Genomic DNA, 9726 nt, shown 5'->3' on the forward strand with positions numbered 1-9726 from the left:
CAGAGGGAATGAATAATCACCATATTTAGCAATACATTGTTTGACATCAAATTGCTCCATCAAGGATCGACACAATTCCCTCCGAATTGGTCGATCCCCTACTCATATCAACGATCCAAACCCCATTTCCCTCAGCACATTCAACTGATCCTTCTCTTTAAGGTGTTCAATTAATGAATTCACCCTTTTTATGTTGCACATTGTCGACACTTCCTACATTTTTTAACAATATATAATGTTATTGTTCTTATATATCTTGTATCAACGTATTTACAAGTTTAATGAATACCTTCTTTTCATGTGCTTTCATTCGTTCTTTGTATTCTTTACTATCATTCCTTGATTGTGTGATGTAAGGTTCCTTTTCAGCATCACTCATCAAATTCCATTTCGACCTCACATCTTCTGTCACCTAATATTAAGCATAAACGTTTCTTAATCAATACATTAAAGCTAAATAATACTCAATGTAAATTTCATTTTACATATCGACCCGTTGTGTGTGCCATCTTCCTTCATCCTTTTGCATTCGGCCATACTGTCAACATTTAAAATTTGTAATCAATTTAAAGTTCTTAAATACTTTAATCCAATTATCATTTCAACGATAATAACAAAAATACATTGATACTTACTAGAAGTACATATATCCACCATTTGGTTGCTTTCCACCCATTGACTTCATTTTTCCTTCATATATCAGTTTGCGCAAATCAAATCAAATACTGCTTACATACACTTTATTCAATATATAAAAATCAATAACCACTCTTTGTGGTAAAACGATTGGTCTTCAAAAGAATTTGAATGGCCACTACAACAAGTGTTGACACATTTATACAACCTAAAATATCATTTTCTACCTATAATATCATTTTTTACCTATAATATCATTTTTTACATATAATATCATTTTTTTACATATAATATTAAATAAAAGTATCGATATCGGTCTCAAATGCTTCTTTACTTTGAAAACCCCAAATAACAACACATAAAAATCATATTTCCGATTACTATAATAATAAAAAACTAGGGTTTCAACAATATACCTTTCGATTCGACTGTAGCAACAAACAAACAAAACTTTGCCAGAGAAACGCCTTCTGAAATGCAACAACAATTACGCTTCGATTTCAAAAACTCTATATATTTTCACAGGAAATTTAGCTGTGTCTTTATTTTTACACCGGATATGTTATTTACATTTAATCGATACACCTACCTAAGTGTCGATACTTTTATGTCAAGTGTCGATACTTTCGATAGGATATTTACTTATTTCTTTGAAAGTATCGATAATTTATTACACGTACTTATTAAATTATCGACACTTTCAATATATTTGGTATCATTTTACCGGTTTTATCATTTTTTAGACCTGTTTTGTCCTATTTTTACCTGTTATATTATTATGGATCGATATATTTTTTTAAAGTATCGACACTTTATAGGCGCTATAACTTCTTCTCTTTTAAACTTCAAAAGTCTCTATACTTATAATAAAGTATCGACACTTTCAACATATCATGTAGTTATTTACCTGTTTTGTCATTTTGAGACCGGTTTTGTCATATTTTAGGCTGTTATATTGTTATGGATCGATACATTTTCATAAAGTGTCGACACGTTTTAGGCGCTATAACTTCTTCTCTTTTAAATTCAGAAAGTGTCGATATTTATATTAAATTATTGATACTTTCAACATATCAGTAGCGTTTTACCGGTTTTGTCATTTTTAGACCGATTTTGTCCTATTTTTACATGTTATATTGTTATGGATCGATACATTTTTTTAAAGTATCGACACTTTGTAGGTGCTATAACTTCTTCTATTTTAAATTCCAAAAGTGTCGATACTTATATTAAAGTATCGACACTTTCAACATATCCAGTAGTTATTTACCTGTTTTGTCATTTTGAGACCGGTTTTGTCATATTTTAGGCTGTTATACTGTTATAGATCGATACATTTTTTAAAGTGTCGACACGTTTTAGGCGCTATAACTTCTTCTCTTTTAAATTCAGAAAGTGTCAATACTTATATTAAATTATCGACACTTTCAATATATCCGGTATCGTTTTACAGGTTTTGTCATTTTTAGACTTGTTTTTAAAGTATCGACACTTTGTAGGCGCTATAACTTCTTCTCTTTTAAATTCCAAAAGTGTCGATACTTATATTAAAGTATCGACACTTTCAACATATCCGATAGTTATTTACCTCTTTTGTCATTTTGAGACCGGTTTTGTCATATTTTAGGTTGTTGTATTGTTATGGATCGATACATTTTTTTAAAGTGTCGACACGTTTTAGGCGCTATAACTTCTTCTCTTTTAAATTCAGAAAGTGTCAATACTTATATTAAATTATCGACACTTTCAATATATCCGGTATCGTTTTACCGGTTTTGTCATTTTTTAGACCTGTTTTATCCTATTTTTACATGTTATATTGTTATGGATCGATACATTTTTTTAAAAGTATCGATACTTTATAGGCGCTATAAATTCTTCTCTTTTAAATTCCAAAAGTGTCGATACTTATATCAAAGTATCGACACTTTCAACATATCCGGTAGTTATTTACATGTTTTGTCATTTTGAGACCGATTTTGTCATATTTTAGGCTGTTATATTGTTATGGATCGATACATTTGCATAAAGTGTCGACACGTTTTAGGCGCTATAACTTCTTCTCTTTTAAATTCAGAAAGTGTCGATACTTATATTAAATTATCGACACTTTCAACATATTTGGTAGCAATTGACCTGTTTTGTCATTTTTTAGACCTGTTTTGTCCTATTTTTACCTGTTATATTGTTATGGATCGATACATTTTTCATTTGTATCGACACAAACCGACAAGCTAAGTTTGCCGGTTGTCAAATTTTTTAATATTTCTTCATGATTTAGACCTACTGCATTATTATTACTCAACATTTTCGGTAGCGCTGAACTCATTTTGTTAAATATATTATAATGTATCCGGTAACGTCATATATTAGCCCGCATTTCCTGAGATAATCCCTAGGAGTATATTATATAACTAATTCCAGTTTTGTAAACAAATGGTAGAAACTAAGGCTTATACAGTTATAATATGTTTTAAAGAAGAGAGAGCAGCTCAGAAGTGCTTGAAATTTATTATAATTAATCAGAGGTAAAGCCCTCATTAAATCTAAACATGATTTAATCATTGCTGCTCTCCCTCAGCTTTCAGTTTCCATCCAAAAAAATAACCCAGAAATGAAGTTCAAATTCATATCTAAATTGCTTAAGAGTCATAACAATTATTCCTCGGTAAACACCAAATCAAAATAATTGTTTTGATAACAAACTTTTTCTTCAAATCAAAAGAACAACAGAAAAATCTGGGAGTTTTTCAGGCATTCAGAATGAGTAGGAGGTTATAGATCATCATGATAATCAGATAGTGTTTGAATAAATTCATCCTCACTATGCCCGTATGCGAATTCCATTTACAAAAGATCGAAAAATACCCTGGTTTTCTAAAAAATTAAGAACTCGTAAATTAAAGAGAAAGTGGATTTTCTTTCGGACAAATGCCTCGAATTGTCGTCACGATTTGAAAGAATGGAAAAGATGGGACTCGTCATCGTTTCCGATCATCACTGAGAAACCCATAACCGATGAAGCAAATAAAACAATTTAAAATCTATAAACAGCTAAAACAAAGATGAAAGAATAGAGTGAAATAAACGGTTTCTATTCATCTCTCTGAGAAATTGCAAAGATCACAATGGGAATACAGAGCGGCTATAGGCCAAAAGTGCTTTAGGGTTTTACTTTGTTGGTTCGATTTTACCCTCCAAATTTGACATATATATTAGAATAGCCATTGGGTTTAGCTCTCATGTCTCTCCTCCTGGTTCATTCTAAGGCCCAAGCCCAGCATTGGGATTTTCATTTTTCTTTTACCCACAAATCCAAAATTTTAGCTATGGATGAAGGAATCCGATTTTAAGTCCAACACTTAAAGCATGAAATATGATATTAGGCCATTTTCCCAAACCTTCTCCAACATTACATAAAATTTATAATTTTAATATATAATTAATATTGAAACAAATCAAATAGATATATCTTCTAAAAAGGAATATTACATGATTTAAAGGTAAATAGAGTTCAAACTCACAGAAAATAAGATAATATAAGTCTTTGATCACTCGCTCAATTAATGAAGATGCAATTCCTATGATTTTAATTGGTTTTGATTTTTTTACCATATTTGTTTCAACAATATAGATATATTAATCATATCAAATTGAATATAATTATAAGGATGGTAAAAATGTTTTCGTTATAATATTTATGGTTGTTATATGTTTCTGAATCTCTCTCAAAAATAAAACTCTTGTTCTTCTTTATCCGTCTTTTGAGCATTGTAACTTTTAAAGTTTTCCGAAGACTTTGGAATTTTACATCATACTAGAAATTAACAGACTCTTGATATGATCTCTAACAAGCCTAACATAATCTATGAATGGTCATCATCCTTCTAGATCTGACTCTAACATTAAATGCTAGTATATAAGCGGTCATAAAAGACTGATGAAGGAACCTTTTGTCCCTCTCGTACTCTTTTTCTCTCTCCCTGAAGCGTTTCTTACACTTTTTCGATATTCTAAATAAGAAGACATTGATCATATGTAATTTCACAACGAAATCGTCAGTTATAATTCTCTGCTCAAATCAGAAAAAATGAACAGTCTATAATTACCACAAAGAGATATTATTGTATACCACCTCTAAATTTCTATTAGAATCAACACCCTAATTGTCATTAATTCGCTAGTTGAGTTTCGAGCATTCAAAGTTTCCAAGAACCTCCGAAATTCAACGTTTTCAAGGTGATTTTTAGACTTTTGATATGACATCTAGCAAGCTCACGTTATTTGTTCCATTTAAATTTGTTATCTTACATCCATATTTTTTTATGAGTGTCAACTTATGGAAAATCATCATCTCCTTAAAACCTGATATAAATACTAAAAGTCAATATATAAGCGGTCATATAGGGATAATGAAGAAACATTTTCTCCCTATTGGGCTCTCTCTCCCCCTCAAGCCTTTTATCACATTCTTTAGCTTTTTTTTTTAATTAGAAGACATCAATAATATGTAATTCTATTATTAAGACTCAGTTGTGGGTAGTCCTGTAAACGAACCGAACGCACACGAACGGAGGTATGTTCATGTTCGTTTATTTAATAAATAAACGAACATAAACGAACACGTACAGAAACGAACACGAACATAAACAAACGAATTTTTGTGTGTTCATGTTCGCTCATTAAGGAATATAGCTTGTTCATGTTCGTTCATTTAAATGATAAACGAACATAAACGAACGTAAAGGAACGAACATAAACGAACAACACGAACACAAAAACAAACTTATTCGAACACAACAAATGAATGTAAAAAAAAGTAAACAACAAGAATAACAACTTAAAATTCATTAATATAACCTGCAACTTTAGAGTTAATTTGTTCGAATACAACAAAAACATACATAAATTATAAATAAGCTATATGAACATAATAAAGTCTTAAAGTTAATTTGTTCAACAAAACAATCTTTTTGAAATCTAAACAACTTCAATAATCTTCGTAACATATTCAACTTGCCATCTGTTCGAACATAAATGAACATAAATGAACGAATATAAACGAACGTATAATCGAACGTTCACGAACATAAATGAACAATCGAGCCCTTTGTTCGTGTTCGTTCATTTAATTAAACGAACGCAAAATCTTGTTCATATTCATTCACTTAATAAATAAATGAACGTAAACGAACTTCTCACCGTACGGTTCATAAACGATTTGTTGAACGTGTAGTTCATTTACATGCCTAGTTGTGGACTCTTTATCCAAATCAAAAGGAATAAAGCGCCTGTGACCACTACAATCCAACACATTCTAGGAACTCGAATATTATACTTTAATTAAACCAAAATAATTATACGTCAATTAATTCAACCATTTGGTTTGAAATTTATTAAGAAATAATTATGGAAACGCAATAATCGTTAAAGACATGCATGTGATCTAAGGCATGGCTAACAAGTGTAAATGAGTTCTAACAAGAAATGCATACTCTTCGTATAAGATGGATGCAGTTAGACATCCCCTTGTAGTCGTAGCATCCAATGCCTAAAGAGTTAAACATTAGATCTAGGCACTTGGTTGGACCATAGGTTTCATCATGGACTCACGCTCAAAAGGGTTATTGTATTGTCCCACCGTTAAAGGATCAGATCCAATACTTTTTTGGATTGAAAATGGTCCCAAAATGAATACCAATGAGGAGGTCCTATAAACTGTAAGGTCAGAGACGAAAATATGAACAACAGATGAACATTTTTCTAGTAATCATAGTTTTGAGTCTTTAATTCACCTCTTTTCATCCCAAGAAAAGTAATAATCATTCGCTCCTGATGATTCCAATTTCTACAACTCCAAAGGCAAATGCAGAAATGCCCCACGCAAAATGTAACCCCAAAATTAAAACTTTTGCCCCACAAAAAGGAAAAAGGTGAACACGGGCTGGCATTCCATCTCATTAATGCCTAAAAAGACGAGCCCATAAACCAACCAAAAAATTGTTATAAACATATGGAATTTTATAAAAAATAAATTTAAATACTTATATTTGTAAAGTGGAACATTAAAGGTAATTAATTTGAAAGCTCTATTGTTGATGATGGTGTTGAAGACGGTTGATAGATCACGCCTTCCCCTTCGCGTCTCTGTGCCCGTTTGATTCATGTGAATCACAAACTTGTGTCTTGAATTTGCACCCAAACCTCTCGGCTAAACTCACGATATAATGCACTCAAAATAAATAATTCACGAAATAACGTTCTCCTAACATTATTTGTTGAAATAGGGCGAAATCAACAGTGTGGTCGTAGGTCGCCATGCCTTCCGGGCGACCTACGACGTGGCTTGCTTCTGTGCATGGGACATGCACAACCCAACCATAGGTCGCCATGCACGCCCGGCGACCAAGGATTCATGCATGGGGAGATCGTGCCATGCACTCGGGGCTCGGTTCATGCATGGGGCACTCGAGGCGACCAAGGATGACCAAGGAACGCTTCATGCATGGGGCACTCGGGGCGACCAAGGATCGGTTCATGCATGGGAAGAATGGGGAGATCGTGCATGTGTAGGTCGCCATGGAGTCCCGGCAAGGTCGCGAGCAGGCGAGCATGCAGCAGGGGATGTCGCCGCGAGTGCATGGCGACCTCCTTGGTCGCCGGGCGTGCATGGCGACCTAGGAGGTCGCTGGGAGTGCATGGCGACCTACGGCCACTGTTGATTTCGCCCTATTTCAACAAATAATATTAGGAGAACGTTATTTCGTGAATTATTTATTTTGAGTGCATTATTTCGTGAATTTACCCCAAACCTCTCACTCAACGACCCTTTCCAACCACCGCCACGTGGACCTCCCTTCTCTATCTTTTGAATCACCTTCTCCATCGTTGAGCATTCCCTTTCCAGCTGATGCACCCGCGTCCTCATACTATCCATGTCTAGTCGAAGCACCTGATTCTCTCTCACCTCCGCTCTCCACTTGTTACCCCTCGTCCTCCCTTGCTCCCCTCGTGACAACGACGCCGCTGTCCCCTCCTCCTCCGTCTCTTCTTCCTCTCTCCTCATCTCCACCGCTCTTCCTGCACTCAACGGCGCCATCAATGTCCCGGCAATCGCTTGACGCAACCGTAACTGCTCGAAAAACAACACTTGAACGACTGCTCGTAGTGTTAACCGTTCGTTTTGTGCCGCGTGTGTGCACGCTTCAAGGGTTAACTTTTGACAATCTAATAATACTCCGCATAGCCTTTCCCGCTCCGATTCTGGAATCCAAGGATGCGCCTGCCAAATAACAAAGAGCTGAATTAACTAACTTTATTCTTAAGATTTAATCGTTTTCTTATGCTATTAGCCTAATTGTACCTTGAGGTACATATCGACAGCTCTGTAAAGTCCATCATCGAAATTTCTAGCTTGGTCAGGAAGGGAAATGGCGAGATTATAAAACTTCTCAGTCTTCAAATTCGCGTCGGATGCGATCTCCGAAAGGTAACCGTTGATTAGTTTCCAGACAGCAATCAACGCCGACGGCCTTACACTATTATTATTGACAATAATATTATCGCCTTCAGTTTCTGTTCTTTCGGCGGTTCCGTCCTCCAATCCGTCCAAAAAATAACCTAAAATCCTCTCAATGCAGTCAACATCGTAGAGCGTTTCATTGAGATACGAGTAGCTCGGAATCAACAAATCGTCTAATGTAGCTTGCTCCAGCTGAATCCCGATCTTTTTCTCTAACGCGGCTTTGCTAGATTCCGATGCGTTTAAAATGTTGGCGATTCGTAGCAAACCGAAAAAGAACCGCGTCGGGGTTGATGAGCGGGAGTGGCTCTTTTCTAACGGCAGGTTCGAGATGATAGTTTCCAAAAGCTCTATCTGTTCACTCTGTGAAACAACAGAGGTCGACAAAGACGGCGATTTCCGATTCGACCGAGATGTTCCAGGAATGTGTTTCTTAGCATAAGATATAAGGCATCTTTCGATAATATCTGGACTCATATCTCGCATTTTGAACGTTAAAGTCAAGCGTTTAAACAACGATAAACTCAGCAATGCGAGATCTTCAAACCACAACTCTGCATTGTTGGTTCGAGCTAGAGCTCTTCTTCTCGACTGGTTTCGAGTCCGTTCCGTAAAACGTGGCTGGAGGAGCCTTTGGCTTCGATGATTCCTTCTTTCACTGGCCAGCCAAACAGAGTCGGATCGGCAGAAGAAGCTCTCACAGCGATAGAATCGATCAATCTCTGAACAATGCCTAAAGATTCCGCTAAAGACATCACTAATTGGCATGATTTAAACGCTTCGATCGATTCTTTAAGGCTCTTAAAAACGAATTGAGAAAGGAACCGTTCGGTTTTGGAAATAAGGTTATCTTCGGAATACTCATTAGCCATTTCCAGGAATTCGGCTGCGCAACGGAGAAGAGCGACGGTGGAGGAGGAGAGGTCGATCTTTACGCCGTAACAAAATTTGGCGGCAGTTTCAAAAGTTCCCGAACCACCAGGGAAATCAGGTAGAGATATTTGGCATTCGTCATTTTCTTCTTCAACTTCTTCCTGACAATCCTCTACTTCTTCAATTTCGGTCTTGGTTTCACGTTGCTTTTGCTTAGTAACGGTTGCAGTTGATGATTTATTCCAACCTTGCTCTGCTATTAACTGGTCAAGTTTTCTGCTTTTTGACATCAAAGGAAACTGGAAAACAAAATACAAAAAGGCATCATCAAACTGAGAAAAAAAATAGTGAAATTTTCGAAGCTTTACTAACCTTATGGAGATGAAAAGTAATGTCACCGACTTCAATTACAACGTCACTTGGTAATCCAGTAGCACAAAACCTGTAAACAGAAATGAGAAAGAATAATTCTTTTTTTTTTCTCGAGAGATTGAGATATATTAAGTATTAACTTGAGTTGAAAAACTAAACCCTAACCTTGCTTGGCCTTTAGAGGTAGGCTTTTCAGCTGCCATTTTCTTCTTCTTTGCTTGAAGTTAAAAAGTTTCTGCCTGTTATGGAGAAAATAGAAGCAGATGCATTTAGGGCTCTTTGTTCATTTCGCAGAGTTTTCAGTTTTGGAGAAGGGAGAATTC

At 35.4% G+C, this 9726-nt stretch overlaps 2 non-coding genes and 1 pseudogene across 2 annotated transcripts; all 3 read right to left on the bottom strand.

Annotated features, from left to right (window-relative positions):
- Positions 1-3394: 3394 nt before the first annotated feature.
- Positions 3395-3466, bottom strand: LOC120138252. Its single transcript, XR_005517506.1, has one exon. It is a non-coding gene; the product is annotated as a small nucleolar RNA Z105 (small nucleolar RNA).
- An 88-nt stretch (positions 3467-3554) lies between these two features.
- On the bottom strand, positions 3555-3642 carry LOC120138254. The gene has a single exon (XR_005517508.1). It is a non-coding gene; the product is annotated as a small nucleolar RNA SNOR75 (small nucleolar RNA).
- Positions 3643-6761: 3119 nt separating this feature from the next.
- Positions 6762-9726, bottom strand: LOC120138193 (annotated as a pseudogene).

This window comes from Hibiscus syriacus, unplaced genomic scaffold (genome assembly GCF_006381635.1).
Source record: "Hibiscus syriacus cultivar Baekdansim isolate YM2019G1 unplaced genomic scaffold, ASM638163v2 tig00110678_pilon, whole genome shotgun sequence".
Classification (NCBI taxonomy): Eukaryota; Viridiplantae; Streptophyta; class Magnoliopsida; order Malvales; family Malvaceae; genus Hibiscus; species Hibiscus syriacus.